The following is a 20,433-nucleotide window of genomic DNA, read 5'->3' on the forward strand; positions in this document are numbered from 1 at the left end:
CTTACCTGTTACACAGTTGCAGATGAATAGAAAGTTAGTCAGATTGAGTTCCAGATGCAGACAATGGCAAAAAGTTGGAGATGAATAGTCTCTTGGGATCATGAGGTCCTGTAAACAAGAAAAAAAGAAAGTCAATACATGAAAAGAAACTGAATGCATACTTACCGATTACACAGTTGGAGATGAATACACAGCCATTAAGAAAGAATTCCAGATGCAGACAACCACATACAGCTGGACATGGACAGACTATTGGGATCATGAAGTCCTGTGAACAAGTAAGACAATATATAAAGTCAATACATGAAAATAAGCTGAATGTATACTTACCTGTTACACAGTTGCAGATGAAAAAAAGCCAGTAAGCCAGAGTAACAGATTCAGTCAACCATATACAGTTGATGTATAGTCTCCTGGGATCATGAAGTCCTGTAAACAAGTAAGACAAAGAAAAAAGTAAATACATGAAAAGAAACTGAATGTATATTTACCTGTAACACACTTGCAGATTAATACACCGCCAATAAGATGAAAAATCCAGATGCAGACAACAGCAAACAGCTGGAGATGAATAGTCTCTTGGGATCATGAGGTCCTGTAAACAAGTATGACAAAGAAGAAAGTCAATACATGAACAGAAGCTGAATGTATACTTACCTGTTACACAGTTGCAGATGAGTACACAGTCAGTGAGAAAGAATTCCAGATGCAGACAACATACAGCTGGACATGGACAGACTCTTGGGATCATGTAGTCCTGTGAACAAGTAAGACAAAGAAGAAAGTCAATACATGAAAAGAAACTGAATGTATACTTACCTGTTACAAAGTTGCAGATGAAAACAAAGCCAGTAAGAAAGAATTCCAGATGCAGTCAACCACATCCAGCTGGACACAGATAGTCTCTTGGGATCATGAGGTCCTGTAAACAAGACAAAGAAGAAAGTCAATATATGAAAAGAAACTGAATGTATACTTACCTGTTACACAGTTGCAGATGAATAGGAAGTAAGTTAGATTGAGTTCCAGATGCAGACAACGGCAAGCACTTGGAGATCGATAGCCTCTTGGGATCATGAAGTCCTGTCAAGAAGTAAGACAAAGAAGAAAATCAAAACATGAAAAGAAACTGAATTAATACTTACCTGTTACACAGTTGCAGATGAATACACAGTCAGTAAGAAAGAATTCCAGATGCAGACAACAACATACAGCTGGAGATCGATAGCCTCTTGGGATCATGAGGTCCTGTAAACAAGACAAAAAGAAAGTCAATACATGAAAAGTAACTGAATTTATACTTACTTGTTACACAGTTGCAGATGAAAAAAAGCCAATAAAACGTAAAATCCAGATTCAGACAACCACAAATAGCTGGACATGGAAAGTCTCTTGGGATCATGAAGTCCTGTGAACAAGTGAGACAACGAAGAAAGTCAATACATGAAAAGAAACTGAATGTATACTTACCTGTTACACAGTTTCAGTTGAAAAAAAGCCAGTAAGCCAGAGTTCCAGATTCAGACAACCATATACGGTTGATGTATAGTCTCTTGGGATCACGAGGTCCTGTGAACAAGTAAGACAAAGAAGAAAGTCAATACATGAAAAGAAATTGAATGTATACTTACCTGTTACACAGTTGCAGATGAATAGAAAGTCAGTCAGATTGAGATCCTGATGCAGACAACGACAAACACTTGGAGATCGATAGCCTCTTGGGATCATGAAGTCCTGTGAACAAGTAAGACAAAGAAGAAAATCAAAATATGAAAAGAAACTGAATGTATACTTATCTGTAACAGTTGCAGATGAATACACAGCCAATAAGACGTAAAATCCTGATGCAGATGAATAGTCTCTTGGGATCATGAGGTCCTGTAAACAAGACAAAGAAGAAAGTCAATACATGAAAAGAAGCTGAATGTATACTTACCTGTTACACAGTTGCAGATGAATACACAGCCATTAAGAAAGAATTCCAGATGCAGACAACCACAAATAGCTGGACATGGACAGTCTCTTGGGATCATGAAGTCCTGTGAATAAGTAAGACAAAGAAGAAAATCAATGCATGAAAAGAAACTGAATGTATACTTACCTGTTACACAGTTGCAGATGAAAAGAAAGTCAGTCAGATTGAGTTCCAGATGCAGACAACCACATACAGCTGGAAATATACAGACTCTTGGGATAATGAGGTCCTGTAAACAAGTAAGACAAAGAAGAAAATCAAAATATGAAAAGAAACTGAATGTATACTTACCTGTTACACAGTTGCAGATGAAAAGAAACGGAATGTATACTTACCTGTTACACAGTTACAGATGAGTACACAGTCAGTAAGAAAGAATTCCACATGCAGACAACCACATACAGCTGGACATCGATAGCCTCTTGGGATCATGAAGTCCTGTAAACAAGTAAGACAAAGAAGAAAGTCAATACATGAAAAGAAACTGAATGTTTACTTACCTTTAACACAGTTGCAGATGAATACACGGCCATTAAGACGAAAAATCCAGATGCAGATGAATAGTCTCTTGGGATCATGAAGTCCTATGAACAAGTAAGACAAAGAAGAAAGTCAATACATGAAAAGAAACTGAACGTATACTTACCTGTTACACAATTGCAGATGAATACACGGCCATTAAGAAAGAATTCAAGATGCAGACAACCACATACAGCTGGACATGGACAAAGTCTTGGGATAATGAGGTCCAGTAAACAAGTCAAAAAAGAAAGTCAATACATGAAAAGAAACTGATTTTCTATTCATCTGCAACTCTGTAATTGGTAATAAGAATTCAGTCAGATTGAGTTCCAGATGTAGACAACGGCAAACACTTGGAGATCGATAGCCTCTTGGGATCATGAAGTCCTGTAAACAAGACAAAGAAGAAAGTCAATACATGAAAAGAAACTGAATGTATACTTACCTGTTACACAGTTGCAGATGAAAAGAAACGGAATGTATACTTACCTGTTACACAGTTGCAGATGAATACACAGCCAGTAAGAAAGAATTCCAGATGCAGACAACCACATACAACTGGACATGGACAATCTCTTGGGATCATGAAGTCCTGTCAACAAGTAAGACAAAGAAGAAAATCAAAATATGAAAAGAAACTGAATGTATACTTACCTGTTACACATTTGCAGATGAAAAGAAACGGAATGTATACTTACCTGTTACACAGTTGCAGATGAATACACAGCCAGTAAGAAAGAATTCCAGATGCAGACAACCACATACAACTGGACATGGACAATCTCTTGGGATCATGAAGTCCTGTCACAAGTAAGACAAATAAGAAAGTCAATACATGAAAAGAAACTGAATGTATACTTACCTGTTACACGGTTGCAGATGAATAGAAAGTCAGTCAGATTGAGTTCCAGATGCAGACAACGGCAAACACTTGGAGATCGATAGCCTCTTGGGGTCATGAAGTCCTGTGAACAAGTAAGAAAAAGAAGAAAGTCAAAACATGAAAAGAAACTGAATGTATACTTACCTGTTGCACAGTTGCAGATGAATAGAAAGTCAGAAACGGAAGTCAAGAAACGGAAACAGAAGTCAAGAAACGGAATGTATACTTACCTATAACACAGTTGCAGATGAATACAAAGCCAATAAAACGTAAAATCCAGATGCAGACAACGGCAAACAGCTGGAGATGAATAGTCTCTTGGGATCATGAGGTCCTGTAAACAAGACAAAAAAAAGTCAATACATGAAAAGAAACTGAATGTATACTTACCTGTTGCACAGTTGCAGATGAATAGAAAGTCAGAAACGGAAGTCAAGAAACGGAAACAGAAGTCAAGAAACGGAATGTATACTTACTTGTTACACAGTTGCAGATGAAAAAAAGCCAATAAAACGTAAAATCCAGATTCAGACAACCACAAATAGCTGGACATGGACAGTCTCTTGGGATCATGAAGTCCTGTGAACAAGTGAGACAACGAAGAAAGTCAATACATGAAAAGAAACTGAATGTATACTTACCTGTTACACAGTTTCAGTTGAAAAAAAGCCAGTAAGCCAGAGTTCCAGATTCAGACAACCATATACGGTTGATGTATAGTCTCTTGGGATCACGAGGTCCTGTGAACAAGTAAGACAAAGAAGAAAGTCAATACATGAAAAGAAACTGAACGTATACTTACCTGTTACACAATTGCAGATGAATACACGGCCATTAAGAAAGAATTCAAGATGCAGACAACCACATACAGCTGGACATGGACAAAGTCTTGGGATAATGAGGTCCAGTAAACAAGTCAAAAAAGAAAGTCAATACATGAAAAGAAACTGATTTTCTATTCATCTGCAACTCTGTAATTGGTAATAAGAATTCAGTCAGATTGAGTTCCAGATGCAGACAACGGCAAACACTTGGAGATCGATAGCCTCTTGGGATCATGAAGTCCTGTAAACAAGACAAAGAAGAAAGTCAATTCATGAAAAGAAACTGAATGTATACTTACCTGTTACACAGTTGCAGATGAATACACAGCCAATAAGACGAAAAATCCAGTGCAGATGAATAGTCTCTTGGGATCATGAAGTCCTGTCAACAAGTAAGACAAAGAAGAAAATCAAAATATGAAAAGAAACTGAATGTATACTTACCTGTTACACATTTGCAGATGAAAAGAAACGGAATGTATACTTACCTGTTACACAGTTGCAGATGAATACACAGCCAGTAAGAAAGAATTCCAGATGCAGACAACCACATACAACTGGACATGGACAATCTCTTGGGATCATGAAGTACTGTCACAAGTAAGACAAATAAGAAAGTCAATACATGAAAAGAAACTGAATGTATACTTACCTGTTTCACGGTTGCAGCTGAATAGAAAGTCAGTCAGATTGAGTTCCAGATGCAGACAACGGCAAACACTTGGAGATCGATAGCCTCTTCAGATCATGAAGTCCTGTGAACAAGTAAGCCAAAGAAGAAAATCAAAATATGAAAAGAAATTGAATGTATATTTACCTGTAACACAGTTGCAGATGAATACACAGCCAATAAGACAAAAAATCCAGATACAGATAAATAGTCTCTTGGGATAATGAGGTCCTGTAAACAACACAAAGAAGAAAGTCAATACATGAAAAGAAACTGAATGTAAACTTACCTGTTACACGGTTGCAGATGAATAGAAAGTCAGTCAGATTGAGTTCCAGATGCAGACAACGGCAAGCACGTGGAGATCGATAGCCTCTTGGGATCATGAAGTCCTTTCAACAAGTAAGACAAAGAAGAAAATCAAAACATGAAAAGGAACTGAATGTATACTTACCTGTTACACGGTTGCAGATGAAAAAAAGCCAGTAAGCCAGAGTTCCAGATGCAGATAACCATATACAGTTGATGTATGGTCTCTTGGGATCACGAGGTCCTGTGAACAAGTAAGACAAAGAAGAAAGTCAATACATGAAAAGAAACTGAATGCTTACTTACCGATTACACAGTTGCAGATGAATACACAGCCAATAAGACGAAAAATCCAGATGCCGATGAATAGTCTCTTGGGATCACAAGGTCCTGTGAACAAGTAAGACAAAGAAGAAAGTCAATACATGAAAAGAAACAGAATGTATACTTACCTGTTACACAGTTGCAGATGAATAGAAAGTCAGTCAGATTGAGTTCCAGATGCAGACAATGGCAAACACTTGGAGATCGATAGCCTCTTCAGATCATGAAGTCCTGTGAACAAGTAAGCCAAAGAAGAAAATCAAAATATGAAAAGAAATTGAATGTATATTTACCTGTAACACAGTTGCAGATGAATACACAGCCAATAAGACAAAAAATCCAGATACAGATAAATAGTCTCTTGGGACAATGAGGTCCTGTAAACAACACAAAGAAGAAAGTCAATACATGAAAAGAAACTGAATGTAAACTTACCTGTTACACAGTTGCAGATGAATAGAAAGTCAGTCAGATTGAGTTCCAGATGCAGACAACGGCAAGCACGTGGAGATCGATAGCCTCTTGGGATCATGAAGTCCTTTCAACAAGTAAGACAAGGAAGAAAATCAAAACATGAAAAGGAACTGAATGTATACTTACCTGTTACACGGTTGCAGATGAAAAAAAGCCAGTAAGCCAGAGTTCCAGATGCAGATAACCATATACAGTTGATGTATAGTCTCTTGGGATCACGAGGTCCTGTGAACAAGTAAGACAAAGAAGAAAGTCAATACATGAAAAGAAACTGAATGCTTACTTACCGATTACACAGTTGCAGATGAATACACAGCCAATAAGACGAAAAATCCAGATGCAGATGAATAGTCTCTTGGGATCACAAGGTCCTGTGAACAAGTAAGACAAAGAAGAAAGTCAATACATGAAAAGAAACAGAATGTATTCTTACCTATTGCACAGTTGCAGATTAATACACGGCCAATAAGACGTAAAATCCAGATGCAGACAACGGCAAACAGCTGGAGATGAATAGTCTCTTGGGATCATGAGGTCCTGTAAATAAGATAAAAAGAAAGTCAATACATGAAAAGAAACTGAATGTATACTTACCTGTTACACAGTTGCAGATGAAAAGAAACGGAATGTATACTTACCTGTTGGACAGTTGCAGATGAATAGAAAGTCAGTCAGATTGAGTTCCAGATGCAGACAACGGCAAACACTTGGAGATCTATAGCCTCTTGGGATCATGAAGTCCTGTGAACGAGTAAGAAAAAGAAGAAAATCAAAATATGAAAAGAAACTGAATGTATACTTACCTGTAACAAAGTTGCAGATTAATACAAAGCCAATAAGATAAAAAATCCAGATGCAGACAATGGCAAACAGCTGGAGATGAATAGTCTCTTGGGATCATGAGGTCCTGTAAACAAGAGAAAAAAAAGTCAATACATAAATAGAAATGGAATGTATACTTACCTGTTACACAGTTGCAGATGAATAGAAAGTCAGTCAGATTGAGATCCAGATGCAGACAACAGCAAACACTTGGAGATCGATAGCCTCTTGGGATCATGAAGTCCTGTGAACAAGACAGACAAAGAAGAAAATCAAAATACGAAAAGAAACTGAATGTTTACTTACCTGTTACACAGTTGCAGATGAATACACAGTCACTAAGAAAGAATTCAAGATGCAGACAACCACATACAGCTGGAGATCGATAGCCTCTGGGGATCATTAAGTCCTGTAAACAAGACAAAAAGAAAGTCAATACATGAAAAGAAACTGAATATATACTTACCTGTTACACAGTTGCAGATGAAAAGAAACGGAATGTATACTTACCTGTTACACAGATGCAGATGAATGCACAGTCAGTAAGAAAGAATTCCAGATGCAGACAACCACATACAGCTAGACATGGATAGTCTCTTTGGATCATGAAGTCTTGTGAACAAGTAAGAAAAAGAAGAAAGTCAAAACATGAAAAGAAACTGAATGTCTACTTACCTGTTACACAGTTGCAGATGAATAGAATGTCAGTCAGATTGAGCTCCAGATGCAGACAACAGCAAACACTTGGAGATCTATAGCCTATTGGGATCATGAAGTCCTGTCAACAAGTAAGACAAAGAAGAAAATCAAAACATGAAAAGAAACTGAATGTATACTTACGTGTTACACAGTTGCAGATGAATACACAGTCAGTAAGAAAGAATTCCAGATGCAGACAACCACATACAGCTGGACATGGACAGTCTCTTGGGATCATGAAGTCCTGTAAACAAGACAAAAAGAAAGTCAATACATGAAAAGAAACTGCATGTATACTTACCTGTTACACAGTTGCAGATGAATAGAAAGTCAGTCAGATTGAGATTCAGATGCAGACAACGGCAAACACTTGGAGATCGATAGCCTCTTGCGATCATGAAGTCCTGTCAACAAGTAAGACGAAGAAGAAATTGAAAACATGAAATCAAACTGAATGTATACTTACCTGTTACACAGTTGCAGATGAATACAAAGCCAATAAGATAAAAAATCCAGATGCAGACAACAGCAAACAGCTGGAGATGAATAGTCTCTTGGGATCATGAGTTCCTGTAAACAAGATAAAAAGAAAGTCAATACGTGAAAAAAAACGGAATGTATACTTACCTGTTACACAGTTGCAGATGAAAAAAAGCCAGTAAGCCAGAGTTCCAGATTCAGACAACCATATACAGTTGATGTAAAGTCCCTTGGGATCACGAGGTCCTGTGAACAAGTAAGACAAAGAAGAAAGTTAATACATGAAAAGAAACTGAATGCTTACTTACCGATTACACAGTTGCAGATGAATGCACAGTCAGTAAGAAAGAATTCCAGATGCACACAACCACATACAACTGGACATCAATAGCCTCTTGGGATCATGAAGTCCTGCAAACAATACAAAAAGTAAGTCAATACATGAAAAGAAACTGAATGTATACTTACCTGTTACACAGTTGCAGATGAATAGAAAGTAGATTGAATTCCAGATGCAGACAACGGCAAGTACTTGGAGATCGATAGCCTCTTGGGATCATGACGTCCTGTGAACAAGTAAGAAAAAGAAGAAAATCAAAATATAAAAAGAAACTGAATGTATACTTACCTGTTACACAGTTGCAGATGAATACACAGTCAGTAAGAAAGAATTCCAGATGCAGACAACCACATACAGCTAGACATGGATAGTCTCTTTGGATCATGAAGTCTTGTGAACAAGTAAGACAAAAAAGAAATATGAAAAAAAAAGTCAAAAGTCAAAATATGAAAAGAAACTGAATGTATACTTACCTGGAACACAGTTGCAGATTAATACAAAACCAATAAGATAAAAAATCTAGATGCAGACAATGGCAAACAGCTGGAGATGAATACTCTCTTGGGGTCATGAGGTCCTGTAAACAAGATAAAAAAAAGTCAATACATAAAAAGAAACTGAATGTATACTTACCTATTACACAGTTGCAGATGAATACACAGTCAATAAGACGAAAAATCCAGATGTAGATGAATGGTCTCTTGGGATAATGAGGTCCTGTAAACAAGACAAAGAAGAAAGTCAATACATGAAAAGAAACTGAATGTACACTTACCCGTTACACAGTTGCAGATGAATACACACCCAATAAGACGTAAAATCCAGATGCAGACAACGGCAAACCCTTGGAGATCGATAGCCTCTTGGGATCATGAAGTCCTGTGAACAAGAAAAACAAATTGCACAGTTGCAGATGAATACACAGCTAATAAGACGGAAAATCCAGATGCAGACAACGGCAAACAGCTGGAAATGAATAGTCTCTTGGGATCATGAGGTCCTGTAAACAAGTAAGACAAAGAAGAAAGTTAATTCAAGAAAAGAAACTGAATGTACACTTACCTGTTACACAGTTGCAGATGAATACACAGCCAGTAAGAAAGAATTCCAGATGCAGACAACCACTTACAGCTGGACATGGATAGTCTTTTGGGATCATGAAGTCCTGTGAATAAGTAAGACAAAGAAGAAAGTCAATACATGAAAAGAAACTGAATGCTTACTTTCCGATTACACAGTTGCAGATTAATAGAAAGTCAGTCAGATTGAGATCCAGATGCGGACAACCACATACAGCTGGACATGGATAGTCTCTTGGGATCATGAAGTCCTGTGAACAAGTAAGACACAGAAGAAAATCAAAATATGAAAAGAAACTGAATATATACTTACGTGTTACACAGTTACAGATGAATACACACCCAATAAGACGTAAAATCCAGATGCAGACAACGGCAATCAGCTGGAAATGAATAGTCTCTTGGGATCACAAGGTTCTGTGAACAAGTAAGACACAGAAGAAAGTAAATACATGAAAAGAAACTGAATGTATACTTACCTGTTACACAGTTGCAGATGAAAAAAAAGCCAGTAAGCCAGAGTTCCGAATTCAAAAAACCATATACAGTTGATGTATAGTCTCTTGGGATCATGAAGTCCTGCAAACAAGTAAGACAAAGAAGAAAGTCAATACATGAAAATTAACTGAATGTATACTTACCTGTTACAAAGTTGCAGATGAACACAGCCAGTAAGAATGAATTCCAGATGCAGACAACCACAAACAGCTGGACATGGACAGTCTCTTGGGATCATGAAGTCCTGTGAACAAGTAAGATAAAGAAGAAAGTCAATACATGAAAAGAAACTGAATGCTTATTTACCGATTACACAGTTGCAGATGAATAAAAAAAGTCAGTCAGATTGAGTTCCAGATGCAGACAACCACATACAGCTGGACATGGACAGTCTCTTGGGATCATGAAGGCCTGTGAACAAGTAAGACAAAAAACAAAGTTAATACATGAAAAGAAACTGAATGCTTACTTACCAATTTCACAGTTGCAGATGAATAGAAGGTCAGTAAGATTGAGTTCCAGATGCAGACAACGGCAAACACTTGGAGATCGATAGCCTCTTGGGATCAAGAAGTCCTGTCAAAAAGTAAGACAAAGAAGAAAATCAAAACATGAAAAGAAACTGAATGTTTACTTACCTGTAACACAGTTGCAGATGAATACACAGCCAATAAGACTAAAAATCCAGATGCAGATGAATAGTCTCTTGGGATAATGAGGTGCTGTAAACAAGACAAAGAAGAAAGTCAATACATGAAAAACTGAATGTATACTTACCTGTTACACAGTTGCAAATGAATACACAGCCAATAAGACGAAAAATCCAGATGCAGACAACCACATACAGCTGGACATGGAAAGTCTCTTGGGATCATGAAATCCTGTGAACAAGTAAGACAAAGAAGAAAGTTAATACATGAAAAGAAACGGAATGTATACTTACCTGTTACAAAGTTGCAGATGAAAAAAGAGCCAGTAAGACGAAAAATCCAAATGCAGACAACGGCAAACAGCTGGAGATGAATAGTCTCTTGGGATCATGAGGTCATGTATACAAGACAAAAAGAAAGTCAATACATGAAAAAAGCTGAATGTATCTTACCTGTAACACAGTTGCAGATGAATACACAGCCAAAAAGACGAAAAAATCCAGATGCAGATGAATAGTCTCTTGGGATAATGAGGTCCTGTAAACAAGACAAAGAAGAAAGTCAATACATGAAAAGAAACTGAATGTATACTTACCTGTTACACAGTTGCAGATGAATACACAGCCATTAAGAAAGAATTCCAGATGCAGACAACCACATACAGCTGGACATGGAAAGTCTCTTGGGATCAAGAAATCCTGTGAACAAGTAAGACAAAGAAGAAAGTCAATACATGAAAAGAAACTGAATGTATACTTACCTGTAACACAGTTGCAGATGAATACACAGCCAATAAGACGATAAATCCAGATGCAGATGAATAGTCTCTTGGGATAATTAGGTCTTGTGAACAAGATAAAGAAGAAAGTCAATACATGAAAAGAAACTGAATGTATACTTACCTGTTACACAGTTGCAGATGATTAGAAAGTCAGTCACACTGAGTTCCAGATGCAGACAACAGCAAACACCTGGAGATCGATAGCCTCTTAGGATCATTAAGTCCTGTCAACAAGTAAGACAAAGAAGAAAATCAAAATATGAAAAGAAACTGAATGTATACTTACCTGTTACACAGTTGCAGATGATTACACAGTCAATAAGATGAAAAATCCAGATGCAGACAACGGCAAACAGCTGGAGATGAATAGTATCTTGGGATCATGAAGTTCTCTGAACAAGTAAGACAAAGAAGAAAGTTAATATATGAAAAGAAACGGAATGTATACTTACCTGTTACACAGTTGCAGATGAAAAAAGCCAGTAAGCCAGAGTTCCAAATTCGAACAACCATATACAGTTAATGTATAGTCTCTTGGGATCATGAAGTCCTGTAAACAAGTAAGACAAAGAAGAAAGTCAATACATGAAAAGAAACTGAATGTATACTTACCTGTTGCACAGTTGCAGATGAATACACAGCCATTAAGAAATAATTCCAGATGCAGACAACCACATACAGCTGGAAATATACAGACTCTTGGGATAATGAGGTCCTGTAAACAAGTCTAAGAAGAAAGTCAATACATGAAAAGAAACTGAATGCTTACTTACCTACTACACAGTTGCAGAAGAACAAAGTCAGTCAGATTGAGATCCAGATGCAGACAACGGCAAACACTTGGAGATCGATAACCTCTTGGGATCATGAAGTCCTGTGAACAAGTAAGACAAAGAAGAAAGTCAAAATCTGAAAAGAAACTGAATGTTTACTTACCTGTAACACAGTTGAAGATGAATACACAGCCAATAAGACGAAAAATCCAGATGCAGATGAATAGTCTCTTGGGATAATGAGGTCTTGTAAACAAGTAAGACAAAGATGAAAGTCAATACATGAAAAGAAACTGAATGGTTACTTACCGATTACACAGTTGCAGATGAATAAAAAAAGTCAGTCAGATTGAGTTCCAGATGCAGACAACGACAAACACTTGGAGATTGATAGCCTCTTGGGATCATGAAGTCCTATCAACAAGTAAGACAAAGAAGAAAATAAAAAAATGAAAAGAAACTGAATGTATACTTACCTGTTACACAGTTGCAGATGAATACACAGCCAATAAGATGAAAAATCCAGATGCAGACAACATCAAACACCAGGAGATTAATAGTCTCTTGGGATCATGAGGTCCTGTAAACAAGACAAAAAGAAAGTCAATACATGAAAAGAAACGGAATGTATACTAACCTGTTACACAGTTGCAGATGAATACACAGCCAACAAGACGAAAAATCCAGATGCAGATGAATACTCTCTCAGGATCATGAAGTCCTGTGAACAAGTAAGACAAAGAAGAAAGTCCATACATGAAAAGAAACTGAATGCTTACTTACCTACTACACAGTTGCAGATGAATAGAAAGTCAGTCAGATTGAGATCCAGACGCAGATAACGGCAAACACTTGGAGATCGATAGCCTCTTGGGATCATGAAGTCCTGTCAACAAGTAAGACAAAGAAGAAAATCAAAATATGAAAAGAAACTGAATGTTTACTTACCTGTAACACAGTTGCAGATTAATACACAGCCAATAAGATAAAAAATCCGGATGCAGACAACGGCAAACAGCTGGAGATGAATAGTCTCTTGGGATCATGAAGTCCTGTAAACAAGACAAAAAGAAAGTCAATACATGAAAAGAAACTAAATGTATACTTACCTGTTACACAGTTGATGATGAATACAAAGCCATTAAAATAGAATTCCAGATGCAGACAGCCACATATAGCTGGACATGGATAGTCTCTTGGGATCATGAAGTCCTGTGAACAAGTAAGACAAAGAAGAAAATCAAAATATGAAAAGAAACTGAATGTATACTTACCTGTTACACAGCTGCAGATGAATACACAGCCAGTAATAAAGAATTCCAGATGCAGATGAAGAGCAAGTTAGTTGTAAGGAGTGCAAATTGAGAAACAACCAACCAAGAAAAACGCATTTTTAGCTAAACAAAAAAACAAAACACTTTTCGTTTGAGAGTCATATCTCATATGAAGACATAATAGAAAAGCCTATTATCTTTTGAAAATAACAAAATCTGATATGTGTGACTGTCATTGTAAGGCGAAGTCCAGTCCAAAACAGAATTCTATTAGACAAAGTATTTATGAGTGTAGGACTTACAGGTCTGATATGATGGAGTTACAGCAAAGGATTAAATGTTTTTATTCAATAATAAGGCCAGTGAATGTCAGTTTTCTTGGCTGGGTATTTTCACAGCTGCTGTATCTTGTTTGGTGTTTCTGGGTTTTACAGCTCTTTATGTCAAGTGTAAACAGATCCAAAGTGTCATTCTCAGTGCTGATTACACCTGAAATTAACCATAAACCAGAGGTGAGTGGCTAGCAACAGGGTAATGCAGCTCAACACATGTTTCAGTTTACTACACACCCATGTCGCCTCTCCAAAGTCACAGTGATTCTAAAGTCACTCAATACAAAGCACTCAAAAACCAAACCATAAAACACTGCTTAAATCACAAATACATTAATAAAGACTTTGAGCCCATTTCCCTGAAACGGTTCACCCATTAAAGAAAATGGACGAAGAGGGTGGGAGCAGGTGGCTAGTGTTTTCTTACCTGACTGGTGTGACTGGGTAGGGCCAGTAAGTCCTGGCATAGCACCTTCTCTATGTTCCTGGAGAGTACAACAGATCCCAGGCAGCACATGTGAAGCCTTTCTCTGTGGTAAAGGACCAGACATCAAATCTGAAATCAGCAGTGGAGTGCGAAGAGTCAGCTGAACGGCTTGTTCCCTCATCAGTAGGTAAGCAAGTGGCCCGGAGATGACAATCCTGCCATCTGTCTTCTTTCAAACAGTGTCTGGAATCTAGTGCACTAGTGGCACCATGACATCATGACATTACCCTTTGGGCCCCATATTTAAGAGTGTCTTGCAATAAAATTTTCAACAGTGAGAAGGCCGCCCTTAGTAGTTGTCCTCGTTGCTGGAGCATGCAGAGCCATAGACAAACTGCTGAAGACATTTAATTGGTTAGAGAGGTGAAAACCAGCTGTGGGGGTGAAGAAAACCTCTGTTTTCCATGGTCAAGATGATGCTTGCAGGGCTGCTCCATGGCCACCATTGTCCTTGAGGAAAAAAAACAGGGGTTAGTTAGTTAGTAAAGCAAAGTAATGTAAAGTAACACACAATTTCACCTCATGAATAAAAACATACACAAGGCTTGGCTGAACATATAAGGAAACGTACAACTTACTTAGAACCTATAATTCCATCAGTAAGGATCTTCATTACAGTGAAGTTAGCCACAGCTAAACCTTTGCTAAAGCATGGTTCTCTCCTTTTGGCTTGTAACCTGGCCTACTTCCAATATACTGCCACATAGTGGATGGAGTAGGAATTACCATGTAAAATGCCATCTGTTGCAACACTGGAGTCACATGGGTATCAGCTATGGCTTCAAGTTGTAGGACTTTTTATGGCATTATAGACGATAGGCAAGTGGCTTAAAGGTCCAACCACAACAGGCCCAATGAGACATAAAGAACCAGCACAACAGGCCCAGTGAGACTAGGGATGCACCTATCAGATATTAGGATCGGATATGTGTCCCTATATTAACAACGCTCGCTCCCTTTTGGTCTCACTGACTTAATATTTCAGAATTAAAGCCAGCCAACACTGATAAATACATGAGTAACAAATCAATACACACAACTAATCATCAAAATTATTACATTTTTAGCTAAAAAATAAAAACAAAACACTATTCTGTTGAGAGTCAAATCTCATATAAAGACATATTAGAATAGCCTAGTATCTTTTGAAAATAACAAAATCTGGCATGTGTGATATACATTGTAAGGCGAACGCTGTACCAAGGTCCTGCACAATTGTTTCTTATTTTAGTGACAAATAAATAGCAATTTAATACATTCATATCTGTGTGTTAATTTGTTACATGGTCTATAAAATGTGGATACCGAAAACTCTCACAGAGATAAGGAGCTGCTGGTGTTAGTTACAAAGACAATTAAACCTACTGAAGAACAGAGACTAAATGAAAATCAAAGACTAACCTTAACTTCCTTACTTTTAAGGAATGGATATGTTTTAGCACTTTAGACAATATAAACATGCATGTAGCACATTTTTATAACGAATAAATCATTACTGTGACACTGTCATAAAATATGCCTATTTGAACTATTTTTACGAAATATTTATCCAGTGAAACATCCATATAGCACACACATCCAAAATCAGCTGTAGTGTACAGAGACACATCTGATAAATATACAGCTACCCTTAGAATAGCCAGATTACAATTTGCTAACAAATGCTTAAGAGAGCCTGGAGAATTCTGGAGAAAGGTCTTGTGGACAAATGAGACTAGGATTAACCTATATCAGAGTGATGGAAAGACAGAAATTGTGGATTGCTCACTCGCGCTTCAAGGGAGGTAAAATTTAGTTTGCACTCACCCTCTTATTAACGGTACATACTTGGAGCCCATAGGAACCATCCAAAACATAGAAGTTGGAAAGCTCCCACAAAGGTGTTTGTACTTCAGAAATCCTTCTTTCTGAAGATGTTTTATAATCCTGGGTGTTTCCTTGTGAAAGGAAAGTCTGAACCGTGCAAGTCCTCAGTTTGAGTTGCTGAGAGTCAATTTAGGAGTGATCCCTTTATCTTACTGAGTGCTCTGTGTGTAAGTTTATTCTAATGTCCATATGAAAGCACAAAACCTCATGAATAAAAACATACACAAGGCTTGGCTGAACATATGAGAAAACGTACAACTTACTTAGAACCTATAGTTCCATCAGTAAGGATCTTCATTACAGTGAAGTTAGCCACAGCTAAACCTTTGCTAAAGCATGGTTCTCTCCTTTTGGCTTGTAACCTGGCCTACTTCCAATATACTGCCACATAGTGGATGGAGTAGGAATTACCATGTAAAATGCCATCTGTTGCAACACTGGAGTCACATGGGTATCAGCTATGGCTTCAAGTTGTAGGACTTTTTATGGCATTATAGACGATAGGCAAGTGGCTTAAAGGTCCAACCACAACAGGCCCAATGAGACATAAAGAACCAGCACAACAGGCCCAGTGAGACTAGGGATGCACCTAGCAGATATTAGGATCGGATATGTGTCCCTATATTAACAATGCTCGCTCCTTTTTGGTCTCACTGACTTAATATTTCAGAATTAAAGCCAGCCAACACTGATAAATACATGAGTAACAAATCAATACACACAACTAATCATCAAAATTATTACATTTTTAGATAAATAAAAAAAAAACACTATTCTGTTGAGAGTCAAATCTCATATGAAGACATATTAGAATAGCCTAGTATTGAAAATAACAAAATCTGGCATGTGTGACTGTCTGATATACATTGTAAGGCGAACGCTGTACCAAGGTCCTGCACAATTGTTTCTTATTTTAGTGACAAATAAATAGCAATTTAATACATTCATATCTGTGTGTTAATTTATTGTATTTTATTTTACAAAGTTAGTGAGGGAAAATTGACATCAATCCTGATGTTTTAAGTCTCTCCCACATGGTGAGGTAAACAGTTTATTTATTTAACAATGTATCGGATCAATATTGTGTATCGATCGATAAGTTTATGTATTGGTATAGAAACTGAACAATGTTGGTGCATCCCTAAATGTAACATATAGGAAACAGGATATGACATCACTGCTGTAGTGTGTCTTTGACAACTTCCCTAGTTAATAGAATATGCCTACATTGATAAATCCCCATACATTTCACCCTGATTGGTGAATGTTTAGCCTTTCAAATGCATGCTTGAATGTGATTGGCTAATGGCAACCACAATAATTGACATGTAAAGTCTTCTGGACAGACAGTATTATAGAATAGGCTAAAGATGCAGCATGTAAAATTGTAGCTTGACTGGATGTGCATGGATGCATGTATAGATTTTAACATGTATTTGTGATGCAATAAGCTGTTTTATTAATTGCTTAAACTATGTAAACTATGTAACTAGTGCTCAAAAAAAGTAATGAGCATTATGAGCTAAATAGTTTAATTGTCACTTTAACAGGTAAGGACACCAGTTTCTCTCAGAGTTAGCTTAAGTTTTACTAATAAAAAAGGTAACTTTGATTAAAAACAAAATAATAATACTGTCTTGCAGACATCTGATTGATGTCATTTATGGCTGATTTACCGTTACAGTAACTTGATCACAATATTCTGCAAAATAAAATGTAGTAGTTTACTATAGCTCCACTGAATATTGGTTTTGAAATATACCACTGTTTCCTAAGAGGAAGCTGTAACAGGAACAGGTCATTGTAATTTTATGTGTAACCCAGGTTTTAAATGTTCAGAACATTCAAATCAGATGCGAAGCAAAAAAACAATAAATAAATAAAAAAACTTTTAAAAATAATACAACATGAATAAACTGTTCAAAACAGCCATTAGAGCAGATAGAAAATGACTTACTGATAAGTAAGGTAAATAAAACGAGCCTTAAATGACAGCCAATAGCTTGTTGCCAAGACTGGTCTGCGTCAGAGACGGCCAATCAGCGCTCAGGGGGGCGTTACCTCGGCTCCTCCGCTAGAGACGAGAAGTATTTTGTAGACATATGTAGATGCCTGGGACTTACGATCGCCAAGTATGGGATTTACTGCCATTTTTACTGCCAATATTGAACATGTTTGTGCGGATGTTTCAGAGTATTGCAGCACAAAAACAAAGTAGTAAGCTGACTTAAAATAGAGCAACTCCAACAAAGGTGCAGAGTTAAATTGAGAGGAACATAAGTTGATGCAGTAGATTAAAATGTTTGTGCATGTATCATCAAGGCCTAGCCTGCAGTGAAGTGCCAGAATAGTGACTGGAATGGGCATCACTGTCTTGTTGGATGCACATGTGCATAAATCTTCCATAAATGTACAGCCATTTCTTTTCACCATTGTGTTTGATCCAGTTGTACCAGAGAGTTGCACGGCCCCTAACTTTTTATCGCTAGGGGTCAACCTAACCAAACACAAAAGAGCCTGTCACTATCAAAAGTCTTCAACCTTGTTTGTGGTTAAAGCATAGTTACAGCACAGTGCTCATGTGTCTGAGACTCGTGAATTAATTAGGCAGTTGAGAATGTTGGCAGTCCCAAAAACTTGGCCCTGCCATCTATGGATGCTTAAAAATGCTTCCTCTCCACCTGCGCTGAGATGCCTTCAAGACCTGCAATGCAAAACCCACTGGTGTAAAAATATCAAATATTATAATGCGAGCAAGTAATAAATTAAACAAACTTGATGTGTATTCCAGGATTTCACATAATTGTGTTATATCTGACAACTGTGTTAAGATATACTTTTAAATTATGAAACAGTATGATCAATATTTTATTGTGTATTTGATTATTTTATCACTTTCCATTTCCTTTCGTTTACGGTACCATTTACAATTGAGTGGACTGATGCTCTTGTGTGCTCTAGATATTTTGGAAATTGCTAAACCACTTTATCCACAGTTGTTGGTGAGTCCACTTCATCACAGTCCCTGATGGACTGCTTACAGTGCCCATTACAATTGACTGCCCAGATTCTCTTTTGTCCACAGCCCTTTTTGATGTGGCTACGAACTTCATATATGAGGCTTTCGCCAACATCGTCGACTGTTCTTGGTACAATCGCCTGACCAGATTCTCTTCTGTCCACAGTGTTACTGTTACATTCAAGACTTAGGTGATCCAGTATTGCATATGTGATACTGTTAGTGCTGCCATCTGGTGGCCTGTTTCTTGTTGTTTTTGTTTTTCTCTCTCTCCCTCTCCTGGTGAAACGACTGATTGGAAACAGCTGATCTCAATGCGTGTGCTGGTTGGCTGCAGTGTCTGAGCTTTGTCATTGAAATGGTGCCATTGGCATTTATCTAGTTGCCCGTGGCGTTCTCACCATGTGGCCAAAGGTGGTTGTGATTGAGGCTGTTCAGGATATATAATTCTTATTATTTTTTTTTTTTGCTGTTAGATTTAGCTTTGTACTTCTCGTAAATCTGTTTGGCCCTGAATGTAATGGCTGGCTACCACTACGTCGATTGTTTTAACATGACAATTCACAGTTTGATGTATGTGAATCTATTGTAGTCTACTCTTTTCTGTGTCATTATGTACTTGTTGATGTCCAAGTGGTTAAATCATAGTCATGTTTGTAGTGGTGAGTGCCATTTACTATTTTAATTTCATTTATTATTTTTCCTTTTCTCTTACTTCATGTTGGGGAGGCAGGTAAGGCCATTGTATTTTGTTTTATTATTTTTTAGTTAGGTTAGTTAGTAAGGAGGGATGTTGGTCTTTGCTCACCCTGACGCTATATGATGTTGACTGTGGTCTTGTTATGTTTGCCTATAATACTACTTTTTCATTTGAGCATTAAATCTGTTTCTTTATGGATTGTTTATGTCCTCAAGCCATAAACTAGTATTTTTATGAAATGGTTTAATAAACTGGGCTGTAAGATTACTCAAAAATCGAAAAACTTCCAAAATGTAAGCAACATGTTAATTGTCCCACCAGGGATATTAACACAGTAGACCACTATTGCACTGTGCTGAGGGATGCTCTGTCCCCCATGCAGCTCTGGGTCACTCTGATAACTGTCTGGTTCAAATAATTCTAACCTACAAGCAGAGAAACTTAAATCTGCAAAGCCTGTAGTGAAGACAGTGAAAAAAGTAGGCCAGAGTTATAAGAACTGCTTTTTATTGGAATTTAAAAACCTGAATGTTCTTATACGAGTGAAGAAGTGTCAAGGTTCTTCTGTTCCCTGTATGCTCTGTGACTAATTTGCTGAACAAGTAGATCTATCTGAGATGTTTCCAAGCTGTTTTAAGCCTGCGTCTGAGAT

The sequence above is a fragment of the Salminus brasiliensis genome, chromosome 6 (assembly GCF_030463535.1).
Source record: "Salminus brasiliensis chromosome 6, fSalBra1.hap2, whole genome shotgun sequence".
In the NCBI taxonomy this organism is placed as follows: domain Eukaryota; kingdom Metazoa; phylum Chordata; class Actinopteri; order Characiformes; family Bryconidae; genus Salminus; species Salminus brasiliensis.